This window comes from Rhinoraja longicauda, chromosome 23 (assembly GCF_053455715.1).
Source record: "Rhinoraja longicauda isolate Sanriku21f chromosome 23, sRhiLon1.1, whole genome shotgun sequence".
Lineage (NCBI taxonomy): Eukaryota > Metazoa > Chordata > Chondrichthyes > Rajiformes > Arhynchobatidae > Rhinoraja > Rhinoraja longicauda.
In genome coordinates this window covers 4,224,741-4,238,319 of record NC_135975.1, presented here as the reverse complement: position 1 = coordinate 4,238,319, position 13,579 = coordinate 4,224,741, and the positions used below count along the sequence as shown (strand labels likewise).

Below are 13,579 nucleotides of genomic sequence, written 5' to 3'. Positions count from 1 at the left end.
AGGCCCTTTGTTTCTGGCCCCAATCTTTTCTCACCTGTAGCTCTTCACCTCAATCTCACCCCCTACCTTCAGTCTGAAGAAGGGTCCCAACCAGATATGTCACCCATCCTTTTTCTCCAGAGATGCTGCCTGACCCGCAGGGTTACTCCAGCTCTTTGTCTGTCTTTGGTGTAAACCAGCATCTGCAGTTCTTTGCCTATGTTCACTGGCTTACTTGAGGAAGTATAGATGGGAATCAATATGAGAAGAGGCTGCTTTGTGTGATGTTCAGGACTGTATCGACAAGGGCACAGTTTTTGAAAGGAGAGAAGGAACTTCTTTAGTCAGAGGGCCGTTAATCTGTGGCACTCATTGCCACAGAGGGAGGTGGAGGCCACCTCAGTGGATATTTAAGGCAGAGAGTAGACAAATTCTTGATTAGAACGGGTGTCACGGGCTATGGGGAGAAGTTAGAAAAATGGGATTCGGAGGTAGAGATCAGCCATGATGAGGGTGTGCAGCGTAGGTTCACTAGGTTAATTCCCGGAATGGCGGGACTGTCATATGTTGAAAGACTGGAACGATTAGGCTTGTATACACTGGAATTTAGAAGGATGAGAGGGGATCTCATCGAAACGTATAAGATTATTAAGGGGTTGGACACGTTAGAGGCAGGAAACATGTTCCCAATGTTGGGGGAGTCCAGAACAAGGGGCCACAGTTTAAGAATAAGGGGTAAGCCATTTAGAACAGAGATGAGGAAAAACTTTTTCAGTCAGAGAGTTGTGAATCTGTGGAATTCTCTGCCTCAGAAGGCAGTGGAGGCCAATTCTGTGAATGCATTCAAGAGAGAGCTAGATAGAGCTCTTAAGGATAGCAGAGTCAGGGGGTATGGGGAGAAGGCAGGAACGGGGTACTGATTGAGAATGATCAGCCATGATCACATTGAATGGCGGTGCTGGCTCGAAGGGCCGAATGGCCTCCTCCTGCACCTATTGTCTATTGTCTATTGATTCAATGGTGCAGTGGAATCAATGGGCCGAATGGCCTAATTTTACTCCTATAACTTGTGAACTTTGCAATTTCTCATGATCTTGGGCAGAGCAGTTAGCAATGTACATTTATCGCAAGACAGACAAAGCCCTGGAGTCATTCAGCGGGTCAGGCAGCATCTCTGGAGAAAGGGGAAAAAGGTGACGTTTCGTGTCGGAACCGTTCTTCAGAATCGTGATGATTCGGAGGATGGGTTCCGACCCAAAACGTCACCTATTCCTTTTCTCCAGAGATGCTGCCTGACCCGCTGAATTACTCCAGGACTTTGTGTCTACCTTCGGTACAAACCATCATCACCAGTTCCTTCCTAGACATCTACTACAATACTGCATCTTCTTGACTCTGGCTCAGGATAATTTGGCCCTAAATACAAAGTGGCAGCTATTAAGCCCTTTGCGTTCCGTAGAAGTTCCGAGAGAAAGGGGTAAAAATATTGATTTGGTTTTCTTCAAAAATCACAGTTCATTAATGCTTCCTTAAAGATGGAAAGGGGATTAACTCTCCATGAAAAGGTTATTCTTAAACATCATCTGAAAACACAGGACTGTTGTTACTGAATCAATACTTCCTGGCTGAATAGCAAAGAATACATTAATCTTGGTATTTATTCACAAACTGCTGGAGTAACTCAGCAGGTCAGGCAGCATCTCAGGAGAGAAGGAATGGGTGACGTTTCGGGTCGAGACCCTTCTTCAGATCTTGGTGATGCTCCCTGTGTCTCTTCAATAAGGAAGGCCAATGGCATGCGTACAGTTATTCATAGGCAGACTGACTGGCTGATATCCCAAACTATGTCACCTTCGACAAGTTGCATTAAACACATTAGCGGATAATAAATTGGTTTGGCTTAGTTTACTTTGGAGATACAGCGCGGAAACAGGCCCTTCGGCCCACCAGGTCCGCACCGACTAGCATCATCCTACACACACTAGGGACAATTTACAATTTTTTTTACCAAAGCCAATTAACCTACAAACCTGTACGTCTTTGGTATGTGCGAGGAAACCGGAGCAAGCCCACGCGGTCACGGGGAGAGAATGTTATCTGTCAGGAGAGGTGATGTAGTAGTTAAATTATTCAACTAATATTGGACTAATAGTCCCGAGACTTTGACTAATAATCAAGAGGCATGAGTTCAAGTCCCAATTAGGGAATTTAACTTCAGTTTTTAAAACCAATGCCAATGAAAATGAAACAACCAGATTTTTGTAAAAACCCATCTGGTTTATTAATATATTATTCAGGGAAGGTAATTTGCTCTGCTTACCCTGTCTGGCGAATCCATTTAATATCATTGACTCTCGACAGTTTTCTGAACTATCCTCATTACGTAGGATATATTGGGGAAAGCTTGGAAAAATTGGCCTTGGGAATAATTTAAATCCCAAGAATGAATTAAAACAAAAACATCAGAGAACGTAGAACAGTGCAATCCGGGTGGCGCAGCGGTAGAGTTGCTGCCTTACAGAACCAGAGGCCCGAGCTCCATCCTGACTATGGGTGCTGTCTGTACGGAGTTTGCTCGTTCGACCCGTGACCTGCGTGGGTTTTCTCCGGGTTCTCCGGTTTCCTCCCACATTCCAAAGACGCGCAGGTTTGTAGGTTAGCTGGCTTCTGTAAAGATTATAAATTGTCCCTCGTGTGTGTAGGATAGCGCTAGGGTACGGGGTGATCGCTGTCGGCCTGGACTAAGTGGGCCGAAGGGCCTGTTTACTCACTATCTCCAAACTAACCACTGGAACTGGCCGTTCGGCCCACAATGTCTGCACAAAACCTTGATGCCAAGGACAACTCTTATCTGCCTACATTTAATCCATAGGCCCCCAGTCCCTGCATGCCCATGTCCTTATCAAAGATTCTGAACTGCAAGACTGGGGACAGAATGGATGTGGAGAAGTTGGAGGCCAATTCACCGGATGTTTTCCAGAGAGTTCGATTTAGCTCTTAGAGCTAACAGAATCAAGGGGCTTGGGGAAAAAAAGCAGGATACTAATTTTGGATGATCAGCCATGATCATATTGACAGGACCTCCTTGCTCACTATCCCAACTTGACAACCTCCAATTAGGGACTTACCTCACCAATTGCCACTTTTGATTGTTGTAGTTGACATACGAAAGAAGAATATTGAATGGCAGTGCTGCTCGAAGGGCCAAATGGCCTACTCCTGCACCTATTTTCTATGTTTTTGTTTCTCTGTTCCCAAGATGTTTCCACCATTGGGAGAGTGTAGAACCAAAAGGCACATCCTCAGAATAAAAGGACATTGCTCTTATGAGAGCACAAAGATCACACATGTTATGATTTCATTTCATCCCAAATCTCTGATATAACTCAACATTTGAACCAAGGTTTATTTTTTTTTATTGTTGAGCTCTTCATATTAAGGCCTTCTGCATCTTCCACAAACCCAACCTTATGCTCGTGAGTTGGGTTCACATTTCTTCACCACAGAATTGCCCTCGGAACAACATTACATTTGTTTTCTCCGAGAGAATATCACCCCGGTTTCCTCTCACATCTGACTTTATATCCTTTATTTATCAGATTCCCTTCCACTTCCACCAAATCCTGGACCACCCACTTCAAGGCAATGGCCACGAAACTACACCAACACCAACACCTCTACTTCCTTAGAAGGCCGAGGAAGTTCTGCGTGTCCCCATCAACTCTCACCAACTTCAGCAGATGCACCGTAGAAGGCATTTTATCGGGATGCATCGCATCATGGTTTGGGAACAGCTCTATCCAAGGCCGCAAGAAACTGCAGAGAAATGTGGACGCAGCCCAGACCATCGCACAAACCAACCTCCCTTCCATTGATTCCATCTACACCTCACGCTGCCTCGGCAAGGCCAGCAGCATCATCAAGGACCAATGCACACACCACAGCACACAACATATGTACATGCACACACAAGCATGGGACACTCATGCATACACTCACGCATACACACTAGCACACGTGACGCGCACACACACACACGCACGCTCATACATGCACGCACACACACATGCACACACACACATGCACGCACGCACACACATGCACGCATGCACACTTGCATGCACATGCATGTACAAACACATGCTGACTCACACGCACACACACGCAAGCTCACATATGTGATTTTTTTTGTTTGGTTCTGTATTCTCAAAATAATCCATCGTTTCTTCCTGCATGCAAAGGAAAAGGGATTTAATAATGCGAAAGTGGGTTTGATGGTCACATTTACAAAGGCGCTTGATGCGATTGACATTATCTAGTGTGAGGTTTGACTGGCTCATTGATTTCAGGTGGCAGCTCACTGTACAGCCACCATATAATTAACATCATTCCCAGAGCCAGACAACAGTTAGATTCAGCTCTTAGGGCTGACGGAATCAAGGGATAGGGGGAGAAAGCAGGAGCGGGGTACTGATTGTGGATGATCAGCCGTGATCGCGTTGAACGGCTGTGCTGGCTCGAAGGGCCGAATGGCCTCCTCCTGCACCTATTGTCTATGTTTCTAACGGGACCGGGGCGACCAACGGGTGGTGGCTGGCACTCTACTGAGTGACACTACAGAGCGGCACGGTGGCGCAGCGGCAGAGTTGCTGCCTCACAGCGCCAGAGGACACTGGTTCAATCCCGACTACGAGCGCCGTCTGTACGGAGTTTGTACGTTCTCCCCGTGACCCACGTGGGTTTTTCTCCATGATCTCCGGTTTCCTCCCACACTCCAAAGATGTACAGGTTTGTAGGTTAATTGGCTTCGGTACAATTGTAAGTTGTCCCTGGTGAGTGAGGTATAATGTTAATGTGCGGGGATCGCTGGTCGGCGCGGACCTGGTGGGCCGAAGGGCCTGTTTCGGTGCCGTATCTCTAAACTAGACTAAACTAAAATAAGCTCAACTACAGTGAGCACTGGCACATTCAACATTTCTCTGTTCAGTACTTCCTTCCATGGAGAGAGAGAGAGAGGGGGGGAGAGGGAGGAGAGGGGATGAGAGGGGGAGAGGGAGAGAGGGAGAGAGGGGAGAGAGAGGGAGAGAGAGGGAGAGAGGGAGAGAGAGAGAGAGAGAGAGAGAGAGAGAGAGAGAGAGAGAGAGAGAGAGAGAGAGGAGAGAGAGAGAGAGGAGAGAGAGAGAGAGAGGAGAGAGAGAGAGAGAGAGAGAGAGAGAGAGAGAGAGAGAGAGAGAGAGAGAGAGAGAGAGAGAGAGAGAGAGAGAGAGAGAGAGAGAGAGAGAGAGAGAGAGAGAGAGAGAGAGAGAGAGAGAGAGAGAGAGAGAGAGAGAGAGAGAGAGGGGCTCAGATGTCGGGGACTCTGTTAGTTCTTTGCCTTTTATACTAATGCAGCTTAGACTTTAGACTTTAGAGATACAGCGTGGGAACAGGCCCTTCGGCCCACTGAGTCCGCACCGACCAGCGATCCCCGTACACTAGCTGTATCCACAACACTAGGGACAATTTACAATTTTTACCGAAGGCCAATCTACCAACGAATCTTTAAATCTTTGGAGTGCGGGAGGAAACCGGAGCACCCGGAGGAAACTGGAGCACCCGGAGGAAACCACGCAGGTCACGGGGGAGAACGTACAAACTCCGCACAGTCAGCAGCTGTAGTCGGGATCGAATCCGGGTCTCTGGCGCTGTGAGGCAGCAACTCTACCGCTGCGCCACCGTGCCGCCCTGAGTGCCTTGGCTGGCAGTAGCAACTCCATCCCCCCAATCTGTGTCTCACGGTGAACTGACACATTCAATAAGAAGTATGCCAGTCAGTCAGCTTTCAAAGTCTTTAATAAATTAATCGGTTTTTCCACGCAGGCAGTTCAGGAACACATTGCTCAGGCTTCAAATCATTGTCGGATTACTCACAACCAACGTGCCAATCCTCACCTCAAACTCCTCAACACTGTTAAATATTTCACAATTAAAGATAACGTTCATTGATGTCATCTGTAGTACAAAGGTTTAAAATGCTCCTTTTTAATGTATGTAGATTGGTGCATTAGACTATCTAAGAAGAGTGTGGAGAAGATTTACGTGGATGTTACCAGTACTTGCAGGTACTGAGCTCTAGGGAGAGGTTGGGGGAGGAGAGGAGAGGAGAGGAGAGGAGAGGAGAGGAGAGGAGAGGAGAGGAGAGGAGAGGAGAGGAGAGGAGAGGAGAGGAGAGGAGAGGAGAGGAGAGGAGAGGAGAGGAGGGGAGGGGAGAGGAGAGGGGAGGGGAGGGGAGGGGAGGGGAGGGGAGGGGAGGGGAGGAGAGGAGAGGAGAGGGGAGGAGAGGAGAGGAGAGGAGAGGAGAGGAGAGGAGAGGAGAGGAGAGGAGAGGAGAGGAGAGGAGAGGAGAGGAGAGGAGAGGAGAGGAGAGGAGAGGAGAGGAGAGGAGAGGAGAGGAGAGGAGAGGAGAGGAGAGAGAGGAGAGGAGAGGAGAGGAGAGGAGAGGAGAGGAGAAGGACAAGGACGTCGGTTGGCAGGAACTGTTCCAGTACATCGAGCGCGCGGGCCGACCAGACTTTGGAGTTTGAAAGATGGCGCCAAAAATGGCGGGGCCCGGACGTGTAATATATGGAAAAAGACTTTCACTCTGCAGTTGCATCTGTGATGAATAAAGGCCCACTGAACCATTGAGGGTGTGTGCACAGTGTCTTTTACCCAGGCTGGGGGGGAGTCAAAAACAAGGGGACATACGTTTAAGGTGAAAGGGACAATATTTAATAGGAACCTGAGGGGTAACATTTTCTCTCTGAGGGTGGTGGATATATGGAATGAGCTGCTAGAGCAGGTAGATAACAGCATTTAGGTCCTCTAACAGCATTGAAAAGACACAGGGTATGGACATGAATGGTTCGGAGGGGTGTGGGCCAAACGGCAGCAAATGGGCCTAGCTTAGATGGGACATCTAGGTCAACATGAGTGGGTTGGGCTGAAGGCCTGGTTCGGGGCTGCACGCACGTTTCCATGACTACTGCTGAAGCTGTCTTTCAGAAGAGAACTTAAAGAATAGTCCTTTACTTTTCTCGACAGCTAAAATATCTCATAAAATGAACTTAGTTTAGTTTAGTTTAGAGATACGGCGCGGAAACAGGCCCTTCGGCCCACCGGGTCCAAGCCGACCAGCGATCCCCGTGCATTAACACTATCCCACACCCACTAGGGACAGTTTTTACATTTACCAAGCCAATTAACCTACAAACCTGCACGTCTTTGGAGCGTGGGAGGAAACTGAAGGTCTCGGAGCAAACCCACGCAGGTCACGGGGAGAACGTACAAACTCCGTACAGACAGCACCCGTAGTCGGGATCGAACCCAGGTCTCCGGCGCTGCATTCGCTGTAAGGCAGCAACTCTGCCGCTGCAGTACTGTGACCGCCCAACTGAAGAGCTATTTCCCTCTGGTAAGACTCAAAGTGCTGGAGTAACTTAGCGGGTCAGGCAGCATCTCTGGAGAAAACGGAGAGGTGACGTTTCAAGTTGAAGTTTCAAGTTGGGACCCTTCTTCAGATTGATGAAAGATCCTGACCCGAAACACCACCTATCCATGTTCTCCAGGGATGCTGCCTGACCCGCTGAGTTACTCCAGCACTCTGTGAAATGTCACCTATCCATGTTCTCCACAGATGCTGCCTGACCCGCTGAGTTACTCCAGCACTCTGTGAAACGTCACCTATCCATGTTCTCCACAGATGCTGCCTGACCCGCTGAGTTACTCCAGCACTTTGTGTTTTTCCTTGGCAAGCCAGTTCCTTGTTTCTATATTTCCCTCTGGTGCCCTGGTCAATATTTCTTCTTCATACAGTATGTAAACAGTCTGGTTATTATCTCATCATGGTGCAAGGTACTTCGTTGTCTGAAAACTGGCTGCCTCATTTCTAATCTTACAACCGTGACTACACTCCAACAAGTAATTAACTTGCTGTAGGATGTTTGGAGCGTGACGTATCATTAAAGGCACTTAGAAAATAGACCATTACAGCACAGGAACAGGCCCCCTTGGCCCACTATGTCCATGCCGAACATCATGCCAAGATAAACTAATCTCTGGCTGCACATGATCCATGTCCCTGTGTCGCCCAAGTTTCTGTGGACTTTTCTCGTGTTCATTTCTCTCTCGGGTTGAGTGAAGTTTATTTTTATTGTCACGTGTTCAGCGAAAAGGCTTTTGTCGCGTGATCTCCAGTCTTAAAAAAAGACAGCAGAAAGACAATACATGTTTACAATCGAGGGTTGAGCCCTTCTCAACCTGAAACCTCAACCCATTCCTTCTCTCCAGAGATGCTGCCTGTCCCACTGAGTTACTCCAGCATAGAAAACATAGAAAACATAGAAAATAGGTGCAGGAGTAGGCCATTCGGCCCTTAGAGCCTGCACCGCCATTCAATATGATCAAGGCTGATCATCCAACTCAGTATCCCGTACCTGCCTTCTCTCCATACCCCCTGATCCCTTTAGCCACAAGGGCAACATCAAACTCCCTCTTAAATATAGCCAATGAACTGGCCTCAACTACCTTCTGTGGCAGAGAATTCCACAGACTCACCACTCTCGGTGTGAAGAAATGTTTTCTCATCTCGGTCCTAAAAGACTTCCCCCTTATCCTTAAGCTGTGACCCCTGGTTCTGGACTTCCCCAACATCGGGAACAATCTTCCCGCATCTAGCCTCTCCAACCCCTTAAGAATTTTATATGTTTCTATAAGATCTATAAGATCCCCCCTCAGTATTCTAAATTCCAGCGAGTATCTTCTGTTTAAACCAGCATCTGATTGAGGATGATCAGCCATGATCACATTGAATGGCGGTGCTGGCTCGAAGGGCCAAATGGCCTCCTCCTGCACCTATTGTCTATTATCATCTGCAGTTCCTTCCTACCCATTCCAATCTATCCATTTGCAGTGTGTAGACACATGATAAGGGAAAAGCGTTTAGTGCAAGGGAAAGCCAGCAAAGTCCGATCAAGGATAGTCCGAGGGAGGGTCACCAAAAAGGTAGCTATTGTAGTTCTCTGGTTGTGGTAGGAAGTTCACTGGTTGCTTGATAACAGCTGGGAAGAAACTCCTCGTGAATCTGGAGACGTGCGTTTTCACACTTCTACATGATTTACACCTTCAGACCTTTACACATTTACACCTTCAGGTCAAAGATTTCAAGGTGGTTAAAGATGAAATGATTGGAGTCTTAAACAACATAAAATAAATTGTGTAGGAAGAAATGCCAGAAACAGATTATTACTTTTTATTTTCTTAAGAAGGGTCTAGACCCTGAACGTCACCCATTCCTTCTCTCCAGAGATGCTGCCCGTCCCGCTGAGTTACTCCAGCAATTTGTATCTTCGGTTTACGTACAAACTCTGCACAGACAGCACCCGCAGTCGGGATGGAACCCGGGTCTCCGTCCCAGCATTCGCCGTAAGGCAGCAACTCTACCGCTGCGCCACCGTGACCGCCCAATTTCTAACGGGGGGGGGGAGGGGGGGGGGGGGGGGGAGAAAGGTTCAGACTTTCTACCTCATCTATGACTCTCGTATTTTATGTACTTCTGTCAAACCACTGGCGTTCCTGAGAAAACTATCAAAATTTGTACAAACCTCTCTTTGTAACTAATACTCCGGGCAGCATTCTGGTAAACCTCCTCTGCACCTCCTCCACAACCTCCACACCCTTCCTGTAATCGGGCGAACAGAACTGTATGCAACGCTCCAAATGCAGCCTGACCAAAATCTAAGAGCTGCATTATAACTTCCTGACTCTTATCATCAGTTTTATGTCAGCACCCTTCTTTAGACTTCATTCAGTCTGAAGAAGAGTCTTGACCTGAAACGTCACTTATCCATGTTCTCCAGGGATGCTGCCTGACCTGCTGGGAGGTCAGGACTGCTCTCTAGTTGGTGACAGGATGATTCAAGTCTTCCATAAGTCCATATGTGATCGGAGCAGAATTAGGCCATTCGGCCCATCGTCCACTCCGCCATTCAATAATGGCTGATCTATCTCTCCCTCTCAACTCCATTCTCCTGCCTTCTCCACATAACCCCTGACACCCGTACCAAAGGAAATGTAAGGTGTGAAAACAGGACTAAGGGGATGGAGATGAAGGGAGATGTAGAATAGATCATTGTGAGCTGGGAGAAGGGACAACATAGCAAACAGAGATGAAATGTAGTCGGAGACAGTCAGACCGGTCGGGAAACTGGGAAGGGGGAGGGATGGAGAGAGAGGTGGTGAATCTGTGGAATTCTTTGCCATAGAAGGCTGTGGAGACCAAGTCAATGGGTGTTTTAAAGGCAGTGAATGATAGATTCTTGATTAGTACGGGTGTCAGGGGTTATGGCGAGAAGGCAGGGGGAATGGGGGTGGGAGGGAGAGACAGATCGGTCATGATTGAAAGACGGAGTGGACCTGATGGGCCAAATGGTCCAATTCTGCTCCTATCACTTATGGCCAGGATTATAATGGGAAAAAATTGAACAGCAATATTTGGATTCCAAGGTCATGGATGTATGCTGCAGTCTGCCATTTGATTGCCTTGTGGGGGTCAGTTTAAGCTAGGTTTCTCTAAAGATTAATACAAAAGTAGCTGGAGTCAGAAGTAACTAAAAGTTACTGATGACACTGTAAAGGACAGTCAGAGACACACAGTACCATCTCCAAATACTGACTCTTAGGGGTTACTGATTCAGTTTCAACCAGGTTCTAGGTACCTGGGCCCTGATGTTATGTTCCATTGTGTTGTGGAGAAACACCCTTACATTTAATTAGTACAGGTTGATTATAGAGTCATACAGTGATACAGTGTGGAAACAGGCCCTTCGGCCCAACTTGCCCACACCGGCCAACTTGTCCCAGCTACCCTAGTCCCACCTTGGCCCATATCCCTCCAAACTTGTCCTATCCATGTAATTATTATCCATTAGTACAGGCATCAGGGGTTACGGGGAGAAGGCTAGGAGAATGGGGTTAGGAGAGAGAGATAGATCAGCCATGATTGAATGGCAGAGTAGATTTGATGGGCCGAATGGCCTAATTCTATTCCTATTCCTTCTGACCTTAATGATTAATAGCACTGGCATGTAGGTGGGGGTTCAGAGTCTGATATTGGTATTGGGTTATTGTTATCGATATACAGATACAGTGAAAGTCTTTTTGTGCATGCTGGTATGTGTGGGAAGGAACTGCAGATGCTGGTTTACACCAAAGATAGACACAAAATGCTGGAGTAACTCAACGGGTCAGGCAGCATCACTGGAGAACGGAATAGGTGACAATTTGTGTCGAGACCCAAGTCTGAAGAAGGCGCTCCACCCGAAATGTCACCCATTGCTTCTTCTCCAGAGATGCTGCCTGACCCGCTGAGTTACTCCAACCTTTGGTGTCCATCTCAAATCATACTACACACGTGTGCAATCAAGCTGTCTTCCTCCAACACCTGCCTCACCAATCTTTTATTTCTCTCTTCCCATCAAACGCTATTGATTTTGAAGATATCACACTCCAGTTAAGATTATTAAGAGGACAAAAGGCCCGGGCAGTGATTGAAGCATCAACTCTTGTTGGTGATGGATGGGTTTACTCATCCTGACTCAGTCCTGTCAGGGCGATTGAGACTGCTATTCCCATTGCTCAAGCCAGTGTAAAGTTTACTGAGTTTGCAAAGTGTTGTGAGCACTGGAATGAGCACAGATTAGATTATTGCCACCTCTACGTTACTGTCAGATATCTAGATTCTTGTCATCGGAACACAGCTACCAGCCTTGGAGGGCATCTACAACACACGATGCCTCAGAAAAGCCACCAGCATCCACAAAGACTCTTCACACCCCTGCAACAGTCTGTTCGAACTTCTACCATCGGGCAGACGATACAAGGCCTTCTACGCCCGCACCTCCAGACTCAGGAACAGCTTCATCCCCAGGGCCATAGCTGCTATGAACCGGTCCTGCTGAGCCGGATGGTCACATCACACAGCGAACCGGCACAGATCTACTTGCACTTTATTCTGTTTTAAAACTGTTCCAATTTGCTTCGTTGGGTTGTTTAAATGAATACTGACTAGCTAATTGATTTATTGCATCGTATGGGAGACGCATTCCCAATCTCGTTGTTCCCCTGTACAATGACAATAAAGATATATTGTATTGTATTGTACTGAAGCGAGACAAGTTCAGACCGGATAATTTACGGGACTTCCCACATGGAACATAAAACAGCGCGGCACCAAGGATGGGTGACGTTTTAGGTCGGGAAAGAGTCTGAAGAAGGGAGCAACCCAAAGACGTCACCCTTCCTTTCGCTCCAGAGATGCCGCCTGACCCACTGAGTTACTCCAGCAGTTTGTGTCCTTTTGTGTAAACCAGCATCTGCAGTTGCTTGTTTCTTTCAAGGACTCTCTCCTCTTCCCTCGCCCTCCACAAAGAAGATAAAAAGATTGAAAGCAGGAAACAACCAAATTCAGGATCAACTTCTTCATTGCTATCAAACGATTGAAAGGTCCTCCCGTAAGCTAGGGGGGAGTCCCAATCTTCCAACCTGCCCCATTGTGCACCTTGCACTTTAAAAACATTTATTTGCACTTTCTGTGTAACTGAAACTCTCCAATGCTATAAGATGTATTCAGCACTCTGGTATAGTTCTCCATGTACTACCTGTTGTGCCTGTGTACAGCTTGAAATTGATTGTGCATGTCAGGTTGATTGCATTAGTCGAAATAGGTTGGACCAGGTGAAGGCTGCAATCTCCCGCCCTCTCTCCCATCGCCCCTCCCAGCACACGCTGAAGGGAGAGGATGTTGACAGATTGGTGCACCATCGAGGCTAACCCTGACCTTCCCATCCACGCTAAATCGAACAATCTGCCCAACATGCGCCTGAAGTCCCACAAACCCTTCTGGTCTTCAGCCAAATCCCTGGAAGACTTTGACCCCCGAGATTGAGTGGCGCAGAGCAGGGAAAGATACCAACGCCAACAACGGAGAGGTGATCACAGACCCCACAGCGAGACCACCTGGATTTGGCGTCCGTCGCAAGCAATGGCCAACCCTGAACAGGATCGGCGCCCTCCAAGCAAGAACAGCCCATCACCTGCACAAGTGGGGGAGGACAGACAGACAGCCCTGCTTGCGACTGCGGACGTCCAGACCAGACCATCCCACACATCGTCAACGACCGCTCACTGAGGCTTCTCCCTGGTGGCATCAAGGCCATCCACCCAGCAACTGCTGCTGCCCTAGCCTGAATGTCTACCCTCGGCCTACACCGTTAGGCTGTGCACGCCACGCGCAAGAAGAAGAAGGCAGCTTGAAATGCTTTGTTTTGGATACAACCTGGTAAATCCATGTAACAGACCTCACCTCAGCCGTACACAAGTGTCGCCACGCTTTGACGCCGACAAAGTTACAAACCTGAAGGTGGCGTAGTGGCACAGCGACAGAGTTGCTGCCTCACAGCGCCAGAGACCCGAGTTCGATTCTGACTACGGCTGTATGGAGTTTGTACGTTCTCTCCCCGTGATCTGCGTGGGTTTTCTCCGGGTGCTCCGGTTTCCACCCACGCTCCAAAGATGTGCAGGTTTG

At 48.0% G+C, this 13,579-nt stretch overlaps 1 protein-coding gene across 4 annotated transcripts in view; it reads right to left on the bottom strand.

Moving 5' to 3' along the window:
• celf2 (cugbp, Elav-like family member 2) overlaps nt 1-13,579 on the bottom strand; it is a 714,069-nt gene that overhangs the window by 640,824 nt on the left and 59,666 nt on the right. Inside the window, exon 1 of one of the 4 annotated variants that reach the window (XM_078419507.1) lies at nt 13,409-13,476. The exons of the other annotated variants lie outside the window; for them this stretch is intronic. The gene's annotated coding sequence lies outside the window, so the exon portion shown is untranslated. Of the gene's footprint in view, nt 1-13,408; nt 13,477-13,579 lie in introns of those variants that run through there. 4 annotated transcript variants of the gene reach the window in all.